Source organism: Lissotriton helveticus, chromosome 5_1 (assembly GCF_964261635.1).
Source record: "Lissotriton helveticus chromosome 5_1, aLisHel1.1, whole genome shotgun sequence".
Lineage (NCBI taxonomy): Eukaryota > Metazoa > Chordata > Amphibia > Caudata > Salamandridae > Lissotriton > Lissotriton helveticus.
Window position 1 is genome coordinate 1,274,626,213 of NC_136065.1, and position 25,621 is coordinate 1,274,651,833.

The 25,621-nt window shown below is 43.2% G+C and overlaps 2 protein-coding genes across 4 annotated transcripts in view; both read left to right on the forward strand.

The window, feature by feature from the left end:
• Positions 1-25,621, forward strand: part of TMEM253 (transmembrane protein 253) — a 104,361-nt gene that overhangs the window by 41,916 nt on the left and 36,824 nt on the right. The window lies entirely within an intron of this gene.
• Positions 6,487-25,621, forward strand: part of ZNF219 (zinc finger protein 219) — a 466,238-nt gene continuing 447,103 nt past the window's right edge. For both annotated transcript variants that reach the window (XM_078644088.1, XM_078644089.1), the window contains exon 1: positions 6,487-6,831. The gene's annotated coding sequence lies outside the window, so the exon portion shown is untranslated. The remainder of the gene's footprint in view (positions 6,832-25,621) is intronic.

A 25,621-nucleotide genomic window follows, 5' to 3' on the forward strand; every position in this document is an offset into this window, starting at 1 on the left:
ACCCCCAGATATTTGGCAAAAAAGCGAGAATTATCAGGGGGAATGCAGATCCTCGCGAGGTGCGAGCTCCCTGCTACTGAAACCACAGATTTTCCACAAAAAGAAAACGTGCTACAGAGCTTTCTAGGGTGCCGCCCTGAAGATTTGGAACTCTCTGCCACCAGATGTCTGCCTAATCTTGTCTACCTCCTCCTTCAAAAAAGAAGTGAAAACACTTCTGATGAACAGGTTTTTGCTCTAAGATAATCACTTTATGTTTTACTGATAACTAATTCTGTTATTTTTACTGCATACCTGCCTACTATTGTTGTATTGATTGTGACTACTACACTGATGACTCTCTAAAGAGGACAAACTTACTATTCTGTTGTTCTTCGTTCATACATGTGTTGAGTTTTTGATTTCACACCCACATCCTGCCTTCCTCTCACGTAAAGTGCTCTGATACCCTCTAGGGTCATGTTCGCGCTCTATAAAACATTATAAATAAAAATAAGAAATACAAATTATTACTTCTGTCTGTGCCTGGACCGCGCCCAGTGCCAAGAACCCTGGCCTTCTGGACACCCACAGGTACTCCACTGCAGATCTTCGGGTCTTGGACCCTGAACACTGCAGCAACTGCTGCTTCGCATCTGCTAGCACCACAGCAGGACCATTCACCTGCCACTAATGCCTGTTCACCTGCAACTTCGGACCGTTCATCTTTGTAGAAACCTGCACCACCCCCTCCCCACTAGCCGACACCTCCCTGGAACCTCTGTGATGGCTCCTGATCAATGCCGGATCGCTCTGCAAACACACTACCAAATTCTGGGACACCATCTCCATCCTTGCCCCGATGTGACCTTCATCACACCTCAACCCTGCTTCGGCGCCTGAAATCACCATTGCAATGCCCAGCGGCTACAAGATGAAATATAGGGACTGCACCAACAAACATGGAGCTGGTATTGCCATCATTTACAAAGAATCAATCTGCTGCACCACCACTGATGGCAAAACCATGCTGTTCATAGAACACCTGAATTTCCAACTCCACACTGATGACAAAACTACCACCAAAGGCACCCGCACCTACAGACCCACAGACCCCCAGGAACACGAACCGGCCTCTGTGACACCATTACAGGCTTCTTCACCCCACTCACTATTGATTCCAAGCCCTACATCTTCCTCTAAGACCTCAACTTCTACCTGGATAACCCCACAAACATGAACTCCGCCAACCTCCAGTATCAGATGCTTTGAATTAGTTTCTGATGTTGTAGTATCAACACGATAGACACTCGTAAGAATACTGTTGGATTTTTCAAAATTGCCACGTCATGGGTAGTAGAGAACGGTAAAAACCTGTGAACAACGTACGGTCGTTACTGCTAATTCTTATCTCATCAAAGCATCTGATATTACAAAAAATGTCTCCGGAAGAAGGGTTAAGCCCGAAATGCATTAGGCAGAAATGACAACAAAATCATCTAAGAAATGTATACTATGAAAACAATAGTACTAAGATGAAATAAATCAAATTTATCGAAAACCTCATAAACAGTCTACACGGAAATTTATGGAATTTCTTTCTGGTGTGCAACTTGGGTACGCTTCTCTCACAAGAGACAGCGCTTGTTCTTTGATTCATTTACCCTCATACTCAGGAGGGTTCACCAACTAGCACCCACAAACTTTTTTGAACCTTGGATTATCAAGTTTAAACAGGAGTGCGATTGTCCTTCTTCCAATTGGATTTCACACCAGCAGACACAACCCACACCGAGCCACCTTCAAGTCAGCCGTCAGCAAATACCACCACCAACTCAAAGACTCGTAAAAGGAGGCCCTTGTAGAACACATCGAGGCTAGTACCAACCACACTAAGGAACTGTTCTCCAACGTCAGAGAGTTCTTCTGCCCAACAGACACCGAGAACTTGATCCCTCCCTCACAGGAACTCTGATGCTCTAGAAAATCACTTCCACAACAAGATATTCGCCATCTACAGGAACATCAACCCCCATCCCACTGACCTCCTCAGCCGCGCCACACCTAGAGAAGTCTCCCCTGACCATCATCTCACTGCATTGGAACCCACCGAACACCATAGCCATAATGGACTCCATGCACTCAGGAGCACCCACTGACCCATTCCCCCACGCTTCTTCAACCTAGGAAGCAACAAGATCAGCCACCAGCTTACCACTGTTGTCAACACATGCATTGAGACAGTCACCTTTTCCAATGCATGGAAACACGCTGAGGTCAGACCTCTCCTCAAGAAACCCTCCGCAGAGCCCAGCGTTAACGCATGGATGGCATCATTCCTCATGAGACGCACGCAGAGAGTCTGCCTTCCCCCTTTCACCTCGCAACACAAGACCACCATCTACGGCGTCCCCCAAAGTTCATCCCTCAGCCCCACCCCCTTCAATATCTACATAACGCCGCTAGCCGACATCATCACCACCCACTAAATCAGCATCATATCCTACGCCGACGACACCTAGCTCATCCCCTCGCTCTCAGCAGACCCCACTACAGCAAAGACCAACTTCCACAACTGCATGAAGAACGTTGCAGCCTGGATAAAGGACAACTGCCTGAAACTCAACAGAGACTAGGCCGTAGTGCTGGTCTTTGCCAACCATACTGCCCTCTGGAACAACCCCTGATAGCCCATAGAACTCGGACCCACCCCTACACCAAAATACCACACATGCAACCTCTGCTTCGTTCTGGGCAGCAAATCACCATGAAATGTCTGATCAACACTGCCTTCTCAGCCTGCTTCCACACTTACGGCATGCTTCTGAAGAATCTTCAAATGGCTACCCACAAGCACCAGGAAAAAATCAATCCAGCTAGCCCTAATTCCCAGCCGTATCGACTATGGAAACTCACTGTATGCAGGCACCACCATCGAACTCATGAGAAGGCTACAGACAATGCAGAACTCAGCAGCTAGGCTAATCCTCACCTGCCCAAATGGACCCATTTCACCCAGCACCTGAGAAACCTCCACCGGCTCCCCATCCAGAAAATATGCCAATTCAAGCTACTGACACAAGCCTACAAAGCCCTTCATGACCATGGTCCAGCATATATGAACCACCACCTGAAATCCACCAACTATCCAGAAACGTTCACTCCGCCTCACCCGCCCCCGCACAGACACCGCACATCCACTATAGCCACAGGAGAGGATGCTCCTTTCAGCTCACCGCCAAGTCCTGGAATGCCCTCCTCCCCCTCCACATCCGAACATCACCCTCGCTAACGGACTTCAGGAAGAAACTGAAAACATGGCTCTTCGACTAAGCCCACCACCCCAGCACCTGGATGTCCTCACTGGTGCGCTATACAAGTACAGATTGATTGATTACGTGATATGAATCATACTTTTTGAATGATATACTCTTTTAGGATGGCTCAGTTGAGTTTTTATTATGTATATCTGCTCCAGGCCGCAGGTGTTCATCATAATGTTTAGTTTGTCAGAGGTGTGGTATGTGGTGTGCAGGTAGTTAAATTGTGTGAATTTGAAACAGATGTTCCTAGAGAGAGTATAGGCAATAGGCATGTTCTAGGGTTCTCTCGCACTCTTTCCTTTAAACTGCTGGCCTATAACTATCATCCACCAGTCACCTAGGTGCAGCAAGCCAACTAGGGGCATCGCTATCATTGTGTTGTACAGCCAAGAGATATGATGGCGAGCCAGTAGTACATCTGGATGTGGGTACTTTTACTTGTGCCTATAAATTCAAGCAACGTTTCATTACGTGTTTTAATAGTTTTTGTGCTCTAGCTTGTCAATGTGTATTTACATCTTAAATTAAAAAATCACTTGTTTTGCCCCCAACACCCTTAAATGACTTTTGATTACTTTGGTAAAATGTGTCATGCGCTAAGCCCAAATTACAACTGTATCGTTTACCAATTTTGTGCAAATTAGGGAAGCTTATCTATAGGGGATGCAAAAATGTTTTTTTCCCCCGTAGAATGTAGTGTCAACCTTTATTTTTCTTTTTAAATGTTTTATTTATCAAGATTTTTGGAGCAAACATAAAAAAAACATCACAGTGAAACATACACTTCATAGTACATTATTGTAACAAAGAACTTGCAGCTGTACTAACATGTCCAAGGTTCTGAGTGTGGTGTCATGAATCTGAACAGTCAACTATAATTAGAGAATTGCAAATGTTGTCTCTAAAATCTTACAGGAAGTACAGCTTGTGTGATAGACTTATATCCAGGGCTTTAAGTAGGATGAAAAAACTGGGGGGGGGGGGGTCTCTCAAAGGGGCGTGGTCAATGTAATTAAGGGCGTGGCTTGAAAACATGTAAGCTAAAAATCTGTGTTTAGTACAGTGTGCCGCCCGACTTGTATTTTGCTGTTCCTGTCATTGCTTTCAGATATATGATACAAAAAGTCACATCATACCTACAAGTCAGGACTATTGGCTTTGTCAACAGTTACTTGTTGCATGAGATAAATAAGCAGCAATTAATAGCTTGTATATAATATTGAAAACACTCCCACTTACAGCCCTGGTGGTGATACCACGACAATGCTGCTGCTCCTGAGATTCGAAAAGAGATAGGGAAATCCAGAGAGAAAATTACACTCTTTAAATGATTTCCCTTCCCCTACAACGCTCACCATGCGCACATGGATGTGCCTGCTGTCACTGCAGTCCGGAAAAAAAAATGGACCGCATGTGCCAGGGCACAAAACAGAGCCTGATAGAGACCCGTTTTGAGGCCCCCTTAAAAAAAACTGCTGGTGCTCAGACCCGGTGAGACCCGGCCCACGTAAAGCCCTACTTATATCTGAGCACACATGTTCTGCTTCAATGACATACATGACAGCATATGTATTAAAAGGTCCAATGTGAAAGACGTACGTACCTTCAGACACATGTGTAGTTTATTTTAAGTAATGATATAATATGAGTCTGCTGCAGACGTTTAATGCATTTGTTGTGTTGGACATATGATCAGCAAAAATATAGTAGGGCTTGTGCACCAGATTGCTCATTCAGTAGACCTTTTCCATTAGTTCATTATTTAAGGCATACTCATAATTGTGATCGAACACATTTCAGGTAAAATCAGAGGTCAAAATGATCAGGGGAACGGGGGAACTACGTTTTAATTTGATCAAAACAGTTTTTATTAAAAAATAACGTCCCTGAACGGTTGAGTTTGCTCGGTTTGAAAGGGAAGAAGAAGCATCTTCTCTACTGTGACGTGAGAGCTCAAGAAGAAACAAGCACTTTCTTCTGGATGCTTGCTGTTTGAAAGAAATGTAAATGTGGGCAATTTGTTAATCAGCAAATCTAAAAGCTACTTGGGAGCCAGTACAGGCTTTACTGATAGAATCTGGAATTTGTCTCTACAATGGAAATATATATATAAAAAAGTTTACACTAGATAGAGTCCTAATAAAAACATAACTTTTGAAGGTACTGTAAACATTTAAACAATCATTTTGCGACAGCCTATTTACACTACGTGCAAGCTTATACTGTGTGTAATTTAACTAAGGACGCATACTCAACAGTGCTTTCTGTCACAGGCTTGGCCCTCTTAGCACTATAAATAGATGTCACTATTTCCCTAGAGCACCGACCACGATTCAACTAAGTGACCCTCCAGTTACACACAGACAACTGAAGTTATCGCTTAACTCACCAAGCTTTCCAACCAGAAAAATGCATTTACCATAGATAAATCTAAGTTGTGTTTATTTTTTATTTAAGCTGGGTCATTATATTCTATATATGGTTACCTGTAAATGGATGGAAGGCCAACAAATATTTTCTTCTTTTTAGCTACATCTCTGACTCCGCTCCCACTCTAGATGATTCGCTTCCTCTACACTGAGGATCACAGTTTTCATACTTTTCTTTATTTCACTTTGACCACTGGGTAAAATGTGATTATATTACACTTGACCAGACTTGAGTACTCGATCCACGGCAACCTGATCTGCCTTCGTTTAACTGTATATGTCCTCCGCCCAATTGTTGTAATGTAACTGTCTCTTGTGGTAACTCCTGTACACGTCCACCACAGTTTAACTGCTATTACTGTAACCCTGTATCCTGTGTGTTGTAAAGCGCTCTGATGCCCTCGGGCCATGTCCGTGCTATATAAAATTGCAAACACGACGCAGCAGACTTGTCTTGGTAAAAATAGGCCAGCTGGGGTGATGCGCCTTCCACTAAAAGTAAGTAGTACTAACATCTGAGTATAAGCAGCTGATTTGTAGTTCGAATCCAGGAAGGCCAAGTCCATATTTCTTCTTTGAATTTGGATACAATTAGGATAATTGAGTTACACGTTTTACTCCTTATGCTCTTTCGTAGGTGCACGTGCTTTGCACGTTCCTGCCACCCTGTGGCTTGATTAGGAATCGTCCTGTAAAAGTTAGATATCATCCTGTCGACATTAGTAAACAGTCGCCGGTGACGTGACAGGAATCCCAGAATCCTTTTGGCTCCCACGGCGACGCCGTCGTCACCTTATTTTGTTTCGGCAGCTCTGACCTCGCTTGCACGTCTGTTTTTTTCTTCGAATGATAGACATTTTTAAAGTTTTCTTGCCGATATATGTTATTGCTCTACTGCAGATTATGATATCGTCTTCGTGATACACGGTGAAGAAATAAGCCTAACGTTTTTGAATAATTAATACCGCTGTACCTATTTTGAGTAATCGAGGACGAGGAAGTAAGGTACTCGTGGAACATGACCCCATTGAGTTATTAAGGGGAACAGTTTTTGGAGAGTGAGCCAAGAATGCAGAGCATTTGACCCTTTGAAGTCTGTGGTAAGCATTTGACATTTTGGGATGGTGAAAATGTTTCCATAAACGGGTGACACTCTCCAAATGAGGGTATATTTGATTTCAGGTGGAGATTTTGATTTCGCCAATTGTGGCTAGACCACTGGTCGAAGTGGGGAAAAAAAAGTAGGGGAACAGTGGGCGGAATATCAGGAGGTGGGAATAACAGAGGATTGGGTTAGTGGGCGGAGTCAAGAGATGTGACTAAAATGAGCAAAACATACCAATTTTTAGTATGTTTGGCATTTCACTGACCAGTTACAGCTTATAACATTATTTAATACAACCAATCGATACACGTTTTTTTTTAGGTTTAATATATGAGTTAATGACATTAACCCCTTGGGCGCGACAGAATCGCGAGTGGGCGGGTTTATGACGGCCACCAGCCGTCATCAGCACACGAGCCCCGTGATGTATGGCGGCTGGGGGCCGTCATCAGCATCGAAGGGGTTAAAATTCATTTACAATGTGGGGTACGTTTTCAATCACAGAATGTCCCAAATACGCTTATAAGTGGAACCAGACGCCATTCGTCTCTAGAAAGAGAAAAAAACAGGGAGAAATAAAGATATTTCTCCTTGTTGTGCCTCCCTTGGGGAAGCGTAAGATTTCCATACATTCCCAGGTTTCCGAGTCCTTGTAAACTAGGAATGCATCAAAAACCATGGGAGGTGCATGGGAACACCCACCACAAAGTGTGCCTAGCGGCGATTTGCGATGTGTCACATTACTCCATATTTATGAAACTATTCAAATCAATGCAAAGTGGCTATGAGTGGCTTCATAAATATGACTTGGAGATTTGCGTTGTGCATTTATCACGTTCTGTGTTGCAAACATGATGCAAGGACCTTGTAAATAGGTCCCTTAGTGCGTGCAAATCCTGCCTTGTCGATCCCTGGTGAGATGCACTACTACTGCTGGAACAAAGCCAATAGAGGTACCAATGGGTGAGGCGGAGTGGCCTCAAGGGTCCTATGACCTCAGTGACAAAGCCTCTGTTTATCTAGGGTGTGCTCCTTCGCAGGCCTGCCTGTAAAACTGGAGGTGAACTTCAGTATGAATTGTGGTGGACAGGGCTTCAAGGTTAACCCGCCCTGGCCACCGGTAGGGTCCACCTGCTAGTGCTAAGAGACCAGGCCTTCTATAGTCTAGTAGGGGAATGTGCTCCCTCAGGAGACTGTTCTGGTCATGATGCCTGATCCTGATTTCCAGTTTCAGCCCCCCCACCCCCGAACGCCTTTTGCTCCACTGAGATAAACTTGCACTGCCTTCAGCTACAACCCAAATGTGCCCAGTTATAAACACCTGGATGTGACTTAATTTTTTAGATTGAGAAGTGAGAAATTGTGCTGGACAGTCCTGCTGGTTTTGTTACTGAGGGCCGGTTTTCCAGCCCCCAGTAACAAAACCAGTCTCTCACCCCTCCAGCGTCCTGCCTCCCACCCAATGCCCATTACACCAGTCCTGCCTTGGTGTCTGGGCCTATTTGTTTTCACAGTCCCACCTTGGATGGGGTACACAAGTGGCTCTGGTGCTCGAGTGTCACAGAACTAGACACCTAGGGCTGCTTTTTATTTCATATCCTTAAAAAAGGTAAACAGTATTTTTAAAAAGACTGCATCCCTGAACACAGACAGAGCAGCATTACCCATTTTATAAAATAAAATAAGGAAAACAGCTGATAAGACATCAAATGTTTTCTACAGTTATTTTTAGGTTTTGCCTAGGCATCGCTTGCGCTGTCTCTTCGAGACATGCTGTATTGAGGTACAGATTTGAAGCTGCATCCACTCTCCCCCCCCCCAATTTTGTATTGGCTTTTGTTACTGTCCTTTGTAAATGTTCTCCATTTTGTTTCCAGCCTATGCCAAAATCCAGCTGGACAACGTTCATTACTCTTGGGTTTTTGTTTTTGTCACCTTTTAAATCTTTTTCTTTGCTGTTAATGACTGCATTGCCTAATGCTTCTAACCGGGTCTTTTAAGCGGCCGTTGCGTCACTTTTGTGACGTGGCGGCGCAAAAGATGCGCCATGGTGCGGGGTATTTACAACGTGACGCATCTCCCAGATGCGTCACGTTGTATAGCCCTGCGCCAGAAGGAGGCGTTCCTGCGCAGGGGGGAGGGGGCGGCGCAAAAGATACGCCATGGTGCGGGGTATTTACAACATGACGCATCTCCCAGATGCGTCACGTTGTATAGTCCTGCGCCAGAAGGAGGCGATCCTGCGCAGGGGGGAGGGGAGGGGGGAGGCGGGGGCGTTCCGGCACAGGAACGCCTCCTAAAAGTGGCTGAGTGAAATCTACAAGATTTCACTCAGTCACTTTGGGGCCCATGCTGCTGTCAAAAACCTGCGCCTGCTTGAAGCAGGCGTAAGTATTGAGGCAGCATTGTGAGAATAGGGCCCCCAGAGCAGGAGCTGCATCGTCTTGCGACGCAACTCCAGCAATGCGCCGCCTTTACGGCACAGATGCGTCACGCATCTGTGCCGTTTTTGCCCCATGGAGCGCCGTATTGTAAATGCGGCGCATCCATGGTGGTGGCGGCATGGTGCACAATAACTGGCGCATCCATGGGGATGCGCCAGTTATTGTAAATCTGCCCCTAAGTTCTTTCTTTGTTGGCTGTTTTTACGTGTATACTGTGATTTTCTTTCTATGTGCTTTTTAACTGCAAATTTACTAAACAGCGCTCGGTATACAAGATTGTCAAAGTTTGCTTTTCACAAACATGGAAAAGCATTTACAGTGGAATATGTCTCGCATTTGCGAGACTTTGAGCTATTGGCATTGTAAATGACAAACCTTTTATCTGTGTTGGTTTTGAAAACAGATAAATAAAAGGCATTGTCATTAACCATTCCATTACCTTATAATTTCGCAAATGCAAAACCTATTGCATTGTAAATACTTATTTTTATAAGCGCCAAGGTTTGGTTGGGCACAGTCTGCCAGGAATTCTTTGTGGTGTCGTCAGTCTGAGTGAGCCCCAAAACAAAGGGCAGATGAGGGCAAGGGTGGTGCCTTAAATGCATCCTGATGTGACCATTGTATTGGTCACAGTGGGGGCAGGCAGTGGTCACTAAATGAGGTGTAAATCACTGCAGCAGCCGGGCCATCAAAGGAAGCCGGTTTCACTGCTGATTGATTCCTCCTACAGTGAAACACTTCTCCTACAGTATTGTCAGGCAGACTCCTGGGCCCAGATACAGATGGGAAGGGGGAGGAAGTCGTGTCGACTTCAGAGGTTTCCTCAATCTGCATCACACAGGGCTGAACAATCACGTGGTACTTTATACATTCGTACCATTCCTGTCATCCTGGGACGCATTTTTAAAATACAGAAGTAGGGGAACGGACTATGTTAAATTTTAAAAGTAAGGGCACGCCGTGCCCTTCCGTCCCCGCCCACTTCTACCACTGGGCTAGACCCATTTCTAGTTCTCACCCATTTGCTTGAAATTTGTGGGCGTCTACATGCATGATGAGTGTGTTTTACCTGACATCTGATTTTGTTGTGGCGGTTGTAATGCCTTTAGGATCACGTCTCTTCATTTAAAGTATCCTTGAACATTTGGTATTGAAGTGATATTACTGACCCTTTAAAATGAGAGTTTCAGCAGCCAACCCGCCACTTTGAGAACAGGCTAAGATTAATATTGTGTGACCAATGTCTTTGGCCTGGCCTCACTCTCTGCATCTTCAATACCATCTGTCTTGAGACCATTTTACTATGTCACAAATTCGACACATGCTTTAAATGTGCCTTCCTGGCCCTCTTCCTTGTAGTCGTACTTGGTTGCTCCTTATGTTTCTTTGTCCCAACAATGATAGACATTACCTCTTTGTTAATTCCCTTACTTTTTTCCACTTTCCTTCTGATTGGTTACATTTTTATCTTTGTTCCTTGTTGTAATCGGTCCTCTCACCCACCCTTTTTAGGTCGAGCTAGAAAGCAATGCGAAGCATTGCCTAGCTCGACAACTAATGTTGCTGACTTCTGGGAATGTGAGACACGAGTCGGTCGCGCGCTTTTTCTGTCTCAGATTTGTCCTTGTGAGCGCTCTTTTGCTGCTGGCTGCTTGCTGTGTGGGCCCGCTTTCGCTTAACGCGCTCACACACATGTGCATACACACACACAGACACGCGCATGCACACACACGCAGCAGGCACACACACGCCGGCACACACACGGCAGGCACACACACGGCAGGCACACACACGGCAGGCACACACACGGCAGGCACACACCCCTCCCCCCTTACCTCACCGGGCTCTTTTCTTGCTGGAATCCCTGTTTTCTTGTGGGCTCCTTCTGCTCGGCTCCCAATGGATGGGCGGGCGGGTGCGACGCGGCTAGGGGCTCCAGAGCAGGGACAGGCTGACAACTTCCAGCCTGCTAACTTTCTGCTGCTCCGGCGGGACCTGCGGTGCACGAGCTGGTCAAGACGGCGGCTGTGCAGGATCCGTAGCCCCTGCCCTTCGGCCGCCTCCGGGACTCGGCCCTGCTAGTGCGCCATTGGCTGAGCGCCCCTCAGCGCTGGTTATTCGTGTAAAGCGATCAAAAAAACTGACTAATGGATTGTATATGTCACACTTTGGATTATACATCTTTTACAAAGCTTTATTTTAATTTGGCATCACCCGTTACAAGCCCATCCCTTTTAAACACGATTAGATAACTCGAGTGAGCTGCTGCGTTAGACGTGATTAGTAGTCGCCTGTCCCCACTCCAATTTTTATAAATGTTTAATCTGAGACGCACAGAATAAGCAATAAAATAACAACTGTGTTTGACCTTCACACCCTCCAATTTTGTGCCAGCACCTTTGTATGCTTTGCAAGGCTTGCAGGCGCGTACAGGTGTTTACACTTTGGAGCTGGGGGTTCAAAAGAGTTCTCATTCTCACAGACGTTTTCCAAATTGTGTACTCGCCCCCAGCACACAGACATCCGTTCACAAAAAAAACTGGCAGACTGCAAGTTCAGACCGTAGTGTGTTTTTTGGTAGGACTGAAAAAGCAAGTTTTTTTTTTAATTCATTTAATTTTAGGGAAGGATATGTGGCCTTGTGGCTGTAATTGGCCGCATTGAAATGGAACCGGATTCGAATCCCGGCTTCGCTCACTTTTCCGTGATTCTGGGCAAATCACTTATTCGCCCCGAGCCTCAAAACATGAATAACATTTTATGATACGTGTATAAAGCACCTTAAAGCACTCTGACAACTTCGTGGTACCGGATTAAACTTAAATGAAAATAAATAAATATATATTTTTGAAATGAGAGTTCCGAGCGTGTGTTTACATGCATTTTTGCAATTTCTTGGCGTTTGGAAAGTAGGAAGTCATTGCTGCAGCGCTCACTGGTCATATATTTTTGTAATTCTATCCCGAAATAGCACAATGAAAGAACAATATAAATATGCAAACTAGGAACGTAACATTCTCAGCTGAAGCCAGTCTATTTGAATGAAGAAATACTTTACTAAACTAGAAAGTAAAGCCTCCCTGGCTTGCACTTGAATTGCTGGATAGCATGGTGGGTTATGCGGTACGTGAAGCCTCCAGTGCACAGATTTCTTGAGTGACGTCACTCTGTGTCTTATCCTTTTAAAGCTGTGAAAGCGGCGGCTCTGGACCCATAGTATAAACATGCTGCAGCAGTTCTTGGAGACGGTGCTATTTGAGTGAGTCAGAAAACATTGGATATTTTATTTTACAACTATAGACTTGGGAAGTATCTTTCAGATCTTGAGGGGTACCTTAAGGAAGTTCGTCAAGAAAGACTGGTAAGAACCTGAACCGCATTTCAGCAAGAGTATTGGAGACATAATTATAACAAGCATTTGCAATGCAATAGGTCTCGCATTTGCAGGAGTTTGAGTTATTGGCATTGTAAATGAGAATGACTTATTTCTGTGTTTTCAAAACCTGGAAGCAGTGTGTAAACATGCACTTTAAACTTATAGTCCTTGCTTATGAGAAGCAAGGCTGGCAGTAAAAGAGGTGCAGTTACTGGTAGCATTGCTTCTCCTAAGCAACGACTATATGTGCAAAGTGTGTGTTTACGCCCCTCTTGTTCTTTAAATTATCACTCCACTTAAAAAACATATCTAAAAACATTGTCATTTACAATGTCAATGACTCCAACTAATGCGAGACCTATTGCATTGCAAATGCTTGTTAATCTTTGTCACCCCCCTAGCTGCACTGATAAAATCCCATGGCCTGCACCTAGTTTCCTACACTGACGACACCCAACTGGTAGTCTCACTCGCCCAGACGGTGGAAGCCACCGCTACCAGTTTTAGAAACTTTCTGTCAAACGTAAAGAAGTGGATGAACATCCACTTCCTCAAGCTTAACACTGAAAAGACGGAGGTGATCGAGTTTGGCCAAAAACCCTCCATTTGGAACGACCTGTGGTGGCCTCCAGAGGCTGGCACCTGCCCTGTCCCGGCCAATAGGGTCAGAAACCTTGGCTTCATAATGGACAAGAACCTCACCTGTACAGCACAAATCAGCCAGGTCACATCGGCCTGTTTCTTCACACTGAAGATCCTCCGGAAAATCCTACCCTACATCCCATTTTCCTTGAGGAAAACGGTAGTAGGCGCGCTGGTCATGTCCAGGGTAGATTATTGTAATGCCCTGTACATTGGTGCTGGTGAACGACAACTTGACAGACTTCAGTCAATTCAAAACGCAGCGGCCAGAGTACTGCTCTACCTCCCCAAACGACATCCCACCTCCAAAGCCATTCGTGAACTCCATTGGCACCCAGTCAGGCGCAGAATCCACTTTAAGGTCCTATGCCTGGCCCACAAATCCCTTTATGGGAAGATTTCCAAACAGCTCTCCAACCTTCTCCTAGCATATGCACCTGAGCATTCACTTAGATCTAGCTCTCAAAATCTATTGCGCATCTCTCGGACAAAGAGAGCTCGTTGGGGTGGCAGATCCTTCTCCAATCAAGTCCCCAAGCTCTGGAATAGCCTACCATCCTCACTCCGTTGGAAATGAGCATAGTGAAGTTCAGAAAGGCCTTGAAGACCTGGCTTTTCGCACTGCCCTAATCCTTCCCTTCTTCTCCATCCTACAGCGCCAAGACGCCTCGGCATAAGAGCGCTCTAAAAATAATTCAGTCGGAATGACTCGAATTTCACTGTCAAGTTTCATATGGTAGACCTCACATCTGTTTTCCACTGTGATAATGCGACCCCCTGGACCGAATGGGAACATACAAATATCTGGGTGTACTGCTAGATCAACACCTCAATTTCAAGCAACATCTAGAACTAGGGAAAGTCAAAGCGAAATAGCTACTATTTGCATTTAAAATCTTGCACAAAAAAACGTTGCGACAGTTCAACAACCCATTTATTAACAGTCGTGGTAGCAAAATTCTTGCCATCAATCATGTATGGCTCTGAACTTCTAAATACAAAGGACGCAACAGCCTTAAACACTGCGCAAACCAGCCTCTTAAAGAATCTATTTTTGATTCTGCGCTATATATAAGCCTTGATCAGATTGGAATTCAGGTTAAAAATCAGATTCCAACAAGACAAGGGACCCTTGCCAAAATGATTGGAGAATGAGGGCAGTGGAGAAAGACTTTAGCACACTACTGCTGGCTGGAAGTCGAAAAGCAATCCAGATCGACTAACGGAGTCTGCTTTTCCTTAAACCAATCCATCGCAGCTCTAAAACTAGAGGATTCTTGGAATACAATATCGTCTTACCCTGAATTCAAACAAATAGTTAACAAAACCATCAAGCTACAATCTCTAGGTAATGGACAAAGCCTCCTACCAACGCCTGGATGGTAATGCCGACATATGAAATGCTAAAACCCCAACCATTCCTTACAGAACATTTTCTAAATTAAAAAAAGCGGAAATTGATTTTACTAAGACGGTGTTTATTCATCAAAAGATCTTACTCCGAAATGGAAAAGGGTATAGCTCACAATGGATTGCCGCCTTTGTGGCCAAGAAGAAGAGTCACTACTCCACTTACTATGTATTTGTCTGGCATTACTGCACATACGGAAAGCCCTCCTGCGGCCATTATTGAAAAAAGAACAAAGAAGGACTTGCAGATCCGCCGTAATAAAATGCCTAGGAGGCTCGACAGTACAATTGGCATGCAAGGCAATAAAGTTTCTGAGTATAGCTGCAAACAAACTAGAAAAGAGCAATAGATACTTCAAACCGGCTGGCGATGCAAGGTGATAAAGTGCAATTGAACACTTTGTAGTCCCTTTACTTACAGCACCACACACTTTTCCTTAGAAAAATAACAGGAAATTACCAACGGTACTAGTCTTCACTTTAGATAAAGTGCAATCAAACGTATTTGGAGTCCTCTTGTTTACAGCACCTTACACTTTATCTTTGAGAAATTACTGGAATTTACCAATGGTAGTAGTCTCCACTAGGACCAAGTGTATTCCTTTTTTACATGTTTTAATGCAAGATTCTAATACGATTTGTGTTAATGTATTGTTATAATTGCTCGTGTATTTTATGAATATTGGTGGATGTGCAGCCTTTTTATGATTTTAAATCAAATAGAGTAATTTTCATTCATACTGTGATAATGAAAGCATAGTCCACACCCTAGTAGCTGTTCTGTTGTCCTCAATTTTCTTTGTCTATGAAGGTGCCGCAAAAGAGGTAGTAGTCCCATTAACTTAACAGTTCTGTAACTAATATTTTGGGATTTGCTTCTCTTACAATCATGTGCCCCACCCATACTTTGATTTACTAGGTTTCCTGTACTTAAATGTCACGTTCTTGGCTATATTTTCAGCTGTTTATTTTTTTCTTCGCCTTTGATCATGATCATTTTTTTTTTTGCCAGTACACATCAAAGTGGGAAAAGTTCATGTTTCCTTGTTCTTCCTTCTTATCCTCTGGTAGTGCATCCTGGTTGTGAGGTATTTCATTTTCCAGATTCATGTTGTGTTGGAGAACCTCTCTAATGCGTTTTAGTTTGAAAGTTCACTGGTTTATGTAGGTCTCTATCGTGTTTCTCACCTGGCCAGAGTCATTCAGGTGCTGATGCCATCTTGTATTTTGTTTCATTTCTCCATTCTATGACTGAGCATCAATAGTGGCTTAATTGACCACCACCTCTGACATAACTGAGCTGTTGCACAAACATAATTGTAAAACATCACATGTCCTAATTAAACAGTTCCACTGAACATATTCGATTATCACATCTCACAAAGTCGAGCACCAGTATGAATGTGAATGAATAACCTGTTGGCATAATTTATTTGCCCATTGACACAGATAAGCATCACCCTGATATTACCTATTAGTATTCAAGCAGCACCCAGATATAGATACCAGCAGTTTCCTGGCCCAGGGAGTATGATGGAAAATCACTAATACATTAGTGGTGAGTGATGGGCAATATTCCTCGTACACAGCAACTGAGCTGATGTCAAGGACTGGACTCGAAGAAGGTGTCTCTAGTTTTTTCTCGATGACGCGATAAAAAGTCAAATATTCCCAGTTGGCACCATGCCAGTCTGAACTGTAATACACATGTAAACGATGTTGAGTGTCTCTTAAGAGAGGCTCAATAAAAAGGAAAAAGTGATATTTGCATTAACCTTCATTAAAAGTTGATGTATCTTGACGGTAGTTTAGGATCTAGATGAAGGTTGATAATCAGCACCAAAACCACCCTGAATGAGCACACCATAAGTCTTCCAGAAGGCCAATTCCACAAGAAACCCTTATGTAAAAAGGTAAAAATCAGACAAAAACTAATAGCAAAGGGTGATGAAAAACATGAACAAGCAACAAACCAAATGTCTTGTTATCCTTCTCAGTTCCAAACATCTGTATATATGCTTAAGACATGAAATGATACCGCTGGAAGAATGGTAAGGGCAGTCTTGAGTTTATATTTTCAGACAACAGACATTAGATACACAACCATCTTTGATGCAGGATACGTGGACACACCAGCAGCAACACATAGTGAAGAGAAACCTCCCACCACGTGCTGAGCGTATGTGATGAAAATGTGTAGTTAATGTGAGGCTGAAGGAACATTCATTGCCAGAGAATTCTACCTTGAATCCTGCTGTATGATGCAACAGCTGGCATTATTTCTTCTGGTCAGTGGTGATGGGCATTTTCTCAATGTATCTTCTGTGCATCAATTATTTTTAAACAGCAGACATTTTTCTGATGTGCATACTTGTATTTGTTACTGCAGTGTGTTAACACTGCTGGGATAATGCTTCTATGCTCTGTGGTAGAACTGTAAGTATTGAATAATTTCATGAACTCTCCTTCAGAACTGACTCTCAAATCCAAGGTTTTCTTAGTATGCTTATATGCAACCATACTACCATGTATGAAAACAGCTGCAAAGTGTGGGTGGCAAAGTCCTTTAAAATTTGGCAATAATGAGAAAGTTAATAAGTATGCCATTTTAGGAGAAAATGTAAATTCTAGAGAAAAAAGGCAGTAGAAGGACATGTTACATGAATATTTTGTTAAAAATGTTTTCCAAATACAACTGACCCACAGGAAGTACAATCATAAAACAAAAAAAAGTTATATGGTAGAATTTTAATGTTCACATTTTATTGCTAAACACACTTATTATTGTCTTGCCAAAATTGTTTTACTAAAATTGTTTTTTCATTGTGCCCTTTTATTTGCATTGTTGGTGACTAATGTGCCAGGATATCTCCTTGTCTAGATGAACTGAAAAAATAAGTTCACTTGAGTTGATTCGTCTGAGGTCACCGCAAAAGTGAGCCTTTTGATATCTTCAGAGAAGGGCTTGGGAAGTTAGTTTGAGTCTTGCAGAGGCTGCACTAGGGCTGAACTTATTTTATTAAAAATTGGAAGCCATTTACCAGACATGTTTTAGAAAGTATAAAAACGGTATACAATAACAATTGTCAAAAGAATAGACCCATGAAAAATCATGCAGTGGAATTAGGAGTGGTGGGACCTGGTGCAAAGTGGCACAATTAGAACATTTTTGTGTAATCCTCTTATTTACAATAGTGTTTCAGAGAGGGTTTGTGTATTTTATGGGTCAGGAGGGAGGAAGAGCAGTTTGTTTATTTCTATTACTTAAGAGATGGGTTTTCGAATATGTATGAACAGTGACTGGGCATATATTTATCAGGACTGACTAGGGAGGGGTTTCCATGCAGGCATGTGTAATATTTGATAATGGGAGGGATGCTTCAGAAATGTACTGGTTCTGTGAAGAATTCCACTCCTCCATTTTGATGCCATGCAGTAAAGTGACAAACTAAGGCAGATTTCTCATTTTATCAGAGCTCTCATAATAGCCTCTCTGGTTATGGTAGGGTGCATATTATATCAGAATTTGCATTCTACCTTTCTTGAAATCTGTATGCAGTGGCTGTAAGTAAAAACACTCAGGAAGTGATTGGTCCGTGTTTGGAATGTCTTATACACACTAACAAGATTAAGGGTATTCACCATCTCTCGTCCAATCTCTTCCCACACTGGAAAACGTTAGAATTTGATCATGATAAGGGCAGGAGTAAAACTTTTTTCAGGGTGGCAAAAAGGGACATAGGGAAAGTGAATTTGCAACCTCGCAATAGATTTTAGCGAGTATTCACAAAGGTCTGCTAGGGGTATGCTTTACAGGCCACCTGTATACTACTGTGAACTTCTGAAAGTTGAAAGTCATATGCCTGCAGCTTTTGTGACTTTCTTTACAAACAAAACCTCTAATGTAATTTCATGTTGCCCCTAATGGTTGTATACTGATTCTCATTTATTTTGAAAGCAAACCATCAGCAATCCTGCTTTCACAAATATGCATGCATTGTCATATAAGCAGGGTTAATCATGGGAGCTTTATACAGAGCCTCAATATTTTTAATATTGCAAACATGCTTTTTATACTGAACCCACAGTCGGTATAGAAGCTAAGCTCACTGCATTTCCAATGAACACTCGCCCTAATGGCTTTGCATTAATGAACCATATGTGCAACTAGGAACAACTTGTACATTTGGATACCAACTATGCCTGTTTATCACAGATTCACAGTGTGGTACTGTAATCTGGCAGTCAAAGGGTTTGTGCTGCCAGGCCTATGTCATGGGCATCAGGCGATAGGAATTCCACACTCCTTGAAGCACTTTTATAGGTAATATAATACATCAAATAGGAACAAAGCATAAGTACATGCTATTCGCTTATACAAAAAAGCATTGAGAATTATTATTATGCCTTACTAGAACATATTAAATAATATATTTAATGTAAAGAACTTTTGTAAGGTAGAATTATTACATTTTCAAAGGCTCCAAGAATAACATAAGATAATTATTTGAAACATAATATGGTATGTCAGAAGACACTTAAGATAAATCGACTGTCCCAAATCCTATGTTACAAAAAGAAATAAAACAAAATCAAGGAAGTTACTATACATCTGCTAGAGACCCTCAGGAAAAATCTGCATTGTTTGAAGATGTGAAGTTGGAGCTATCATTCATAATGCCTATCCTAGTAAAATGCATCCTTTTGCACCGAATATTATAGGACAGGACCCACCCTAGGACCTCCAATTCGATGTAAATTATTTAACTCACAAAGCCATAAATAAGTAAATCAGTTAATTTACAATCATCTGCTTACAGGACGGTTTTTGAAACAGTCAATTTATCCATTATGTGAAGCACGGGGAATTGTTTATTATTTGGTACCATATCGCACTTTTCCCTCATGATTTCTTTCTAAATTGTAGATCAATCTTTACATTAAAAAGAAAATTGTCATAAAGACCCTCAATTGCATCAGTGTTTGGGAGTTCTCAGTCCCCAGGGGTTTAAAAGATGATGAACAATTACAGTCATATCAGAATTTCAAGTAAAATTATGGATGGAAGACAGGTTATATAAGATGAGAAAAAAGGGAAGCACTGAGTTGGTGGCCTTAAATTCGGGAGTTTGTAGGTGTATCAGTGCTGGAGAATTGGCAAGTGTATCATTGTGTATAACTGAGCAAGGCAGAGATAGATAGCTTTAAGAGTTCTGGAATTGGTGTGAATTTTTTTTTATAATCAAATGTTAAAAATTATTTTTACATAAGCGGTTAAATAAGAAGAACCCAACAATACATTTGGTCAGTAACGAAATTAGTACAGGCGAAGCAATACTTAAACGTACATCAATCACTCTAGTCCATGATATGTCCACCATCATCCACAGATTTTCTTATGTATGATGGCAACCTCTGGCTGCATATACTGATTCTTGAGGTTTAGCGCACCAGTCCATTTCTTTACTCCATGTTAATATTGAGGGGAGGTCGGCCACGCTCCAGCCTCTGGTGGTGTCACGTTTAGCTATAAGGGTACCCATTCCTACTAGTGGCCTCTACTCTGGTTCCCTTTACCTCTTCAAACAAGCCTAGTAGCACCACACGTGGGGAGATATCTACGGGGTGCTACAGGGCTCGTAACAGGGTGCGGAACACCTGACTGACTGACTGACTGAAGTATTTGTAGAGCGCACGAATGCCGCGGCGTCTTGGCGCTGAAAGATACAGAGAGGAGGGGAAAGCAGTGGGGCAGATCAGGTTAAGTAAAGAGCCAGATCTTTAGATCCTTCCTGAAGCACATTTTAGATTTTTGGGCACGAAGTGCTGGGGGTAGCGAGTTCCATATTTTAGCCGCCTGGTAAGGGAATGATTTTCCTCCCCATCGAGCTCTATTGATTCTGGGTTGGCAAACTATGTCGTGGGTGGCTGACCTCAGTGCTCGCGAGGGTATATATCGGAGCAGTAGGTTATTGAAGTCCTCAGGTCCCTTGCCGTGCAGAGATCTATGTACCAGGCAAAGAGCCTTGAATTGGATGCGACGTCTGACCGGGAGCCAATGCAGCTCCCGAATGGCTTTGGACGTAGGGTGGCGTCTGGGGAGGTTCAGTAAGGCTCTGGCCGCCGCATTTTGAATTGCCTGTAATTTGGACAATTGCTTTTCTCCTGCTCCCAGATAGAGGGAATTACAATAGTCTATCCGGGACATTACAAGGGCTCCCATCACCGTCTTTCTTAACATGCCCGGGATGTAAGGTAGGACTTTCCTGAGCACCTTGATGCTGTGAAAACAGGCCGAAGTCACCTGATTCACCTGGGCTTTGCACGAGAGATCTTTGTCTAATAGGAAGCCAAGGTTTCTGACCTTGTCTACGGGAGAGGGCAGACTCCTGCTTCGGGGGGCCACCATAGGTCATTCCAAATAGAAGGTTTATGACCGAACTCGATGACTTCAGTTTTATCTGTGTTCAATCTGAGAAAGTTATTGCTCATCCAGTTCTTCACCTGAGTAAGGCCGTTTCTAAAGCACTCCGCCGTGGCATCGATGGATTGTGAGATGGACACAATAATTTGTGTGTCGTCAGCGTAAGACACTAATTGTAGGCCATGGGATCTAATCAGGGCAGCTAGGGGAGTGACGTATAGGTTGAACAGTGTAGGTGACAGTGCCGAACCTTGTGGGACCCTGCCCGGAAGAGGGAATTCATCAGATTGTAGTCCATTCCAGATCACTTGGTTAGTGCGAGTGGTTAGAAAGGAGGCGATGAGGGCCAGGGCAGGGCCGGTGAAGCCTAAGGAGGTAAGTCTTTTTAGTAGGACAGAATGGTTTACGGTGTCGAAGGCCGCTGTAAGGTCTAATAGTATCAGGGCCGACCGCCCGCCTTCGTCCATGGTTTTGCGTATTTTTTCGGTGGCCATGATAAGAGCTGATTCAGTAGAGTGCAGGGGTCTGAAGCCGTGTTGTGATGAATCTAACAGCTTTTTTTCCTCCGCATGTCGCATTATTTCCTGGTTCATGGCTTTTTCCAAGATGTTTGCGGGTAGGGGCAGACAGGAAATGGGACGGTAGTGTTTGAGCTCAGAGGGGTCAAGGGTATCCTTTTTAAGAATAGGTCTGATACAGGCCATTTTCCAATTTTTGGGAAACTCACCAAGGGAAATGATTTTATTAAGCAGGGGGGGTCAGGGTGTTTGCAATGGTCTCAGGGATGAGATGCAGTACATAGGGGGGGGCAGAGTCCAGGGGAGAGCCAGATTTCATCTGGGTGATTAGGTTACACACTTGCTGTTTCTCGAGTGCGGAGAAACTGGAGAAGCAGGAGGTGGTTATGAAGGTATGTCCGACTTCACTAGTGGGTGTGACGGATACCATGGTGCTGAGGTCATCATATACTGTTTGCACTTTCTATTGCAGTTTTATACTCCTGTAGAATATTTAAATAGTCCAGTCTTTTTTCGTGGCTGTAGTCAGAGCGCCAGATTCGCTCTATGCGTCGGCACTTAATTTTGACTGCTTTCATCTCGGCCGTGTACAATTGAGCAGTGGCGAACCGTTTTCTAGGTTTCTTTGCTTCAATTGGGGCTAGTTCATTGACTGCCTCGGTGATCCATTTGTTGAAGTTAGAGGCCCAATCCTCGCTGTTTCCACATTCAAAGTCGGGGGGATTTTTATCCAGTGTCTCGGCGAGTAGATTGGATTCAAGTTTCCTTCAAGATACCTCTTCCCAGTATCGGGCTATCACCGGGCAGGACCATACCATATGAAAAAAAATTGTCCCCTCCTTCCTGCACCTAGTGCATGCTGAGGATGTGCGCAGGTGGGCTTTTCATAGTGTGTGAGAGAGAACTTTAAGGAAAGGTGGGCATTTCTTATTTGGGTAGGCAGAGACTTCTGGGCAGTTTTAGAAAAGGATCTAGTGAGTTATGTCTGTCCTTAAGGAGCAGTATTTCATTTGTGAGTTTGTTTTGATGTTTCAGATCATTGAAGCTATTTTGAAAGCAGAGGGCACCCATTTGATGGCAAGTACGCCTAGTGTGATGTGGTCTGATTTTTGGAGTTGAGAACCAAGCAGCTGAGAGAAATGCAGCTTTTTGATTCAATAGAAAGACTTTTCAAAATCTAACTTTCTCAAAATTGGAAGTGTTAGCATTCTATGCTGAGCATACTAGTTTATATGGTTTTCTGTGTTGAATATCTATACGCTAAACAAAAGTAGATTTCAATGTATCAAACGGGTAGCTGGAAGGTAGAGATCAGTTAAATGTTCTATCAGGCATAGAAGGTGTAAAACTCCCAAGTTATCCAACATAACAAAATGTCATCATTTTTTGTTGGTAATTTAGGAAAAGTATTGACACTATGATCTCCAACAAAAGGCATGAATTCAGGTAAATTGGACAACAGTAATCCAAGGCTAGTAAGCATAAAAAAATGGGAAAGGGAAAAACTTTACTGAGTACCTTGGTAATGACTCCTTAATGAGCTTTGAAGCCGCCGAAGATAAGCCCGACATTTGCCAGGCTCTCACAAAATCAACCAAGCCATTAGCCTTAAATGACCTTGAAGTACCAACTCGTTAAAATCTCCTAAAGCATTGGTTAACAAATCCGGTACATTCTGAAGAAGTACCGGGTCAACAATCAACATCTCCATAACATCTGAGTACCAAACTTGAGACGTCCAAAATGGGGTTAAGACAACATCTCCCCTTTCCTTTTTCACCTGCAAAAGAACCCTCTGAGTCAGAGGAAAGGGGGGAAATGCGTAACAATGAGACCTGTTCAAAACCTACAGCAAAGCGTCGACCGCTTCTGCAGCTGGGTCCGGTCTCCAGCTAAAAAATCTGTGAACCTGAGCATTCACTCCGTTCGCAAAAAGATCCACCAAGAAAAGACCCCATCTCCTGTCCAACGATAAGAAAATTACCCTGTTTAGTCTCCAATTGCTTAAGTCCTTCAGTTTCCTTAAGTTCCAATCGTTATAGAATAGTTTTGTAGTGTGTTTATCTAGGTACCTGAATCGATATTCCTATTCTTTGCCCTTGTCCGGTTATAAATCAATAATATCCCTACAACGGTATAGGAACCCGTTTCATAATTTAGTCATAACGCATGCTGTCACATTAAGCAAGCCTATTCCTCCAGCCCCCTAGAAAGCACACCGAGTTCTTAAACAAATCCAAGCCTCCAGCAACCTGGGAAATCCCCGCTGCTTTGTTTTGATTTCGTCCGAGAACTCCTGTAAAGCACTGTAAGAACAACCAGTTCTTAGTGACATCTTTATTGACGTCTTATGTCCATCCTTACGTCAAACCCAGCACCTCTCAGGTATAAATATACCAATGTTGCCTTAAGCAAACACGCAGTGGTGATGAATCTGGAGCAGCTACTACTTGCCCGAGAGCCCAGCTGATGCGAGAGCCCACGGACGCTGCCCCTCCCTTTTAACGCGCTGAGAAAGACGCTGTCTTTTCTCTTGCCGAGAAATCCAGCCTCCGGCGTTTCCAGCCTACCCTTGCGGGTGACTGGGATACCGAGTCCTGAGAGAGAGATACCAGCCCTCCTGCCTTCTAATACCCAGGTACTGAACTGACTAAACCCTTACAGAGAATTCTTGAGTCAGATTCTTGGCAAAACAAACTTAACTTAAACTGCTACTTACTTACTCCCTCCCACGTATTAGGCTTAGGTCAGGTACACCGGGGTAGGCGTAGTTAGAAGCACCAGTTGAGTACGATTAGTCAATGTATATATGTATGTATCTATTTTATCCATTTTAAAGTATCATATGGCTAAGAAACCATATTCATGCTTTTACAGTATTATTTCATAATCCTGCTTTTACTGTATGCACTTTACTTTACTGCAAGTATTGCAATTGTAGCAATTCATTTCTCTTGTATGAGGAAAGAGACTGCTCAATAAATAACACCTTTTATTGAAAATGCCCGTCTCTCTTTTTCTCTGCAATCTGGTGAAACTAAGTACGCACCTTTGACTGAGTGAAATAGCTGTCTTTTGTTTTCACACAACTCTAGCGATACACTCTTATTCAGGGAGAGCAAAGTTGTCATGTTTTATGGTTGTCAGAAACTAAATCCCTTCTTGTCTATCCAGGGAGGTTAAACTCCTCCTCGCTTATTCGAGAAAGTTTCTAGTGAACTCTGAGCTAGCTGGCAAAAAACTTAAGTCTAATATAGTCAGTAGAGACCTAGTTAACCTCAGTCCTACGTCTACACTACTGAAGATATTATTCCAATGCGCAGAGCCTATTGGGACTATAGGAACTACACTACATGGCGCCCAACGTTTGGTAAGGTGATAAATCTAACGCAAGACGTTAGAGTAACTCAGTCGTGCTTTTTCACACAGACCCTTTCTCCCGTAAATACTCCAAAGACGTCTGGAGTGGGTCAAAGGTTAAAATCCGCCGAAACTTAGTAGGAAGAGATTTCTATGTATAGTTTTTGGTTTATTCAACGTTGAAGGATACAGTGTTCCAAAATATTGTGCACCTAATCTTTGTTTCCTTGAAACTGGATCTGCAACAAAAACCCTTCTGTCAGTAAAAATGTCAGAAACTGAAGAAGAGAGGGAGACAGCTAGAATAGCAGCTCGTCTCCTAGAGGATGACAATAGTCTCCTACAGACAGACCCGGATGCAATAATCATCCTGGTCAACATAAGAAAAGCTATAACTCTTAAACTTATAGAAAATGGACTAACATCGAGAGGTGGTACAGTCATATTCGTAATTGAGCCACATGAATATCGGCAGACAGAGGTATTCTATTCATGGATAAACTTTCCAGCAGCAAACGCTGTCACACACGAGTTCCACTATTACAAAATAGAGGAACCTCAGGATGACTACACTCCTTTCGAGGAGGTGGAAATCCCATTAAAATACCAAG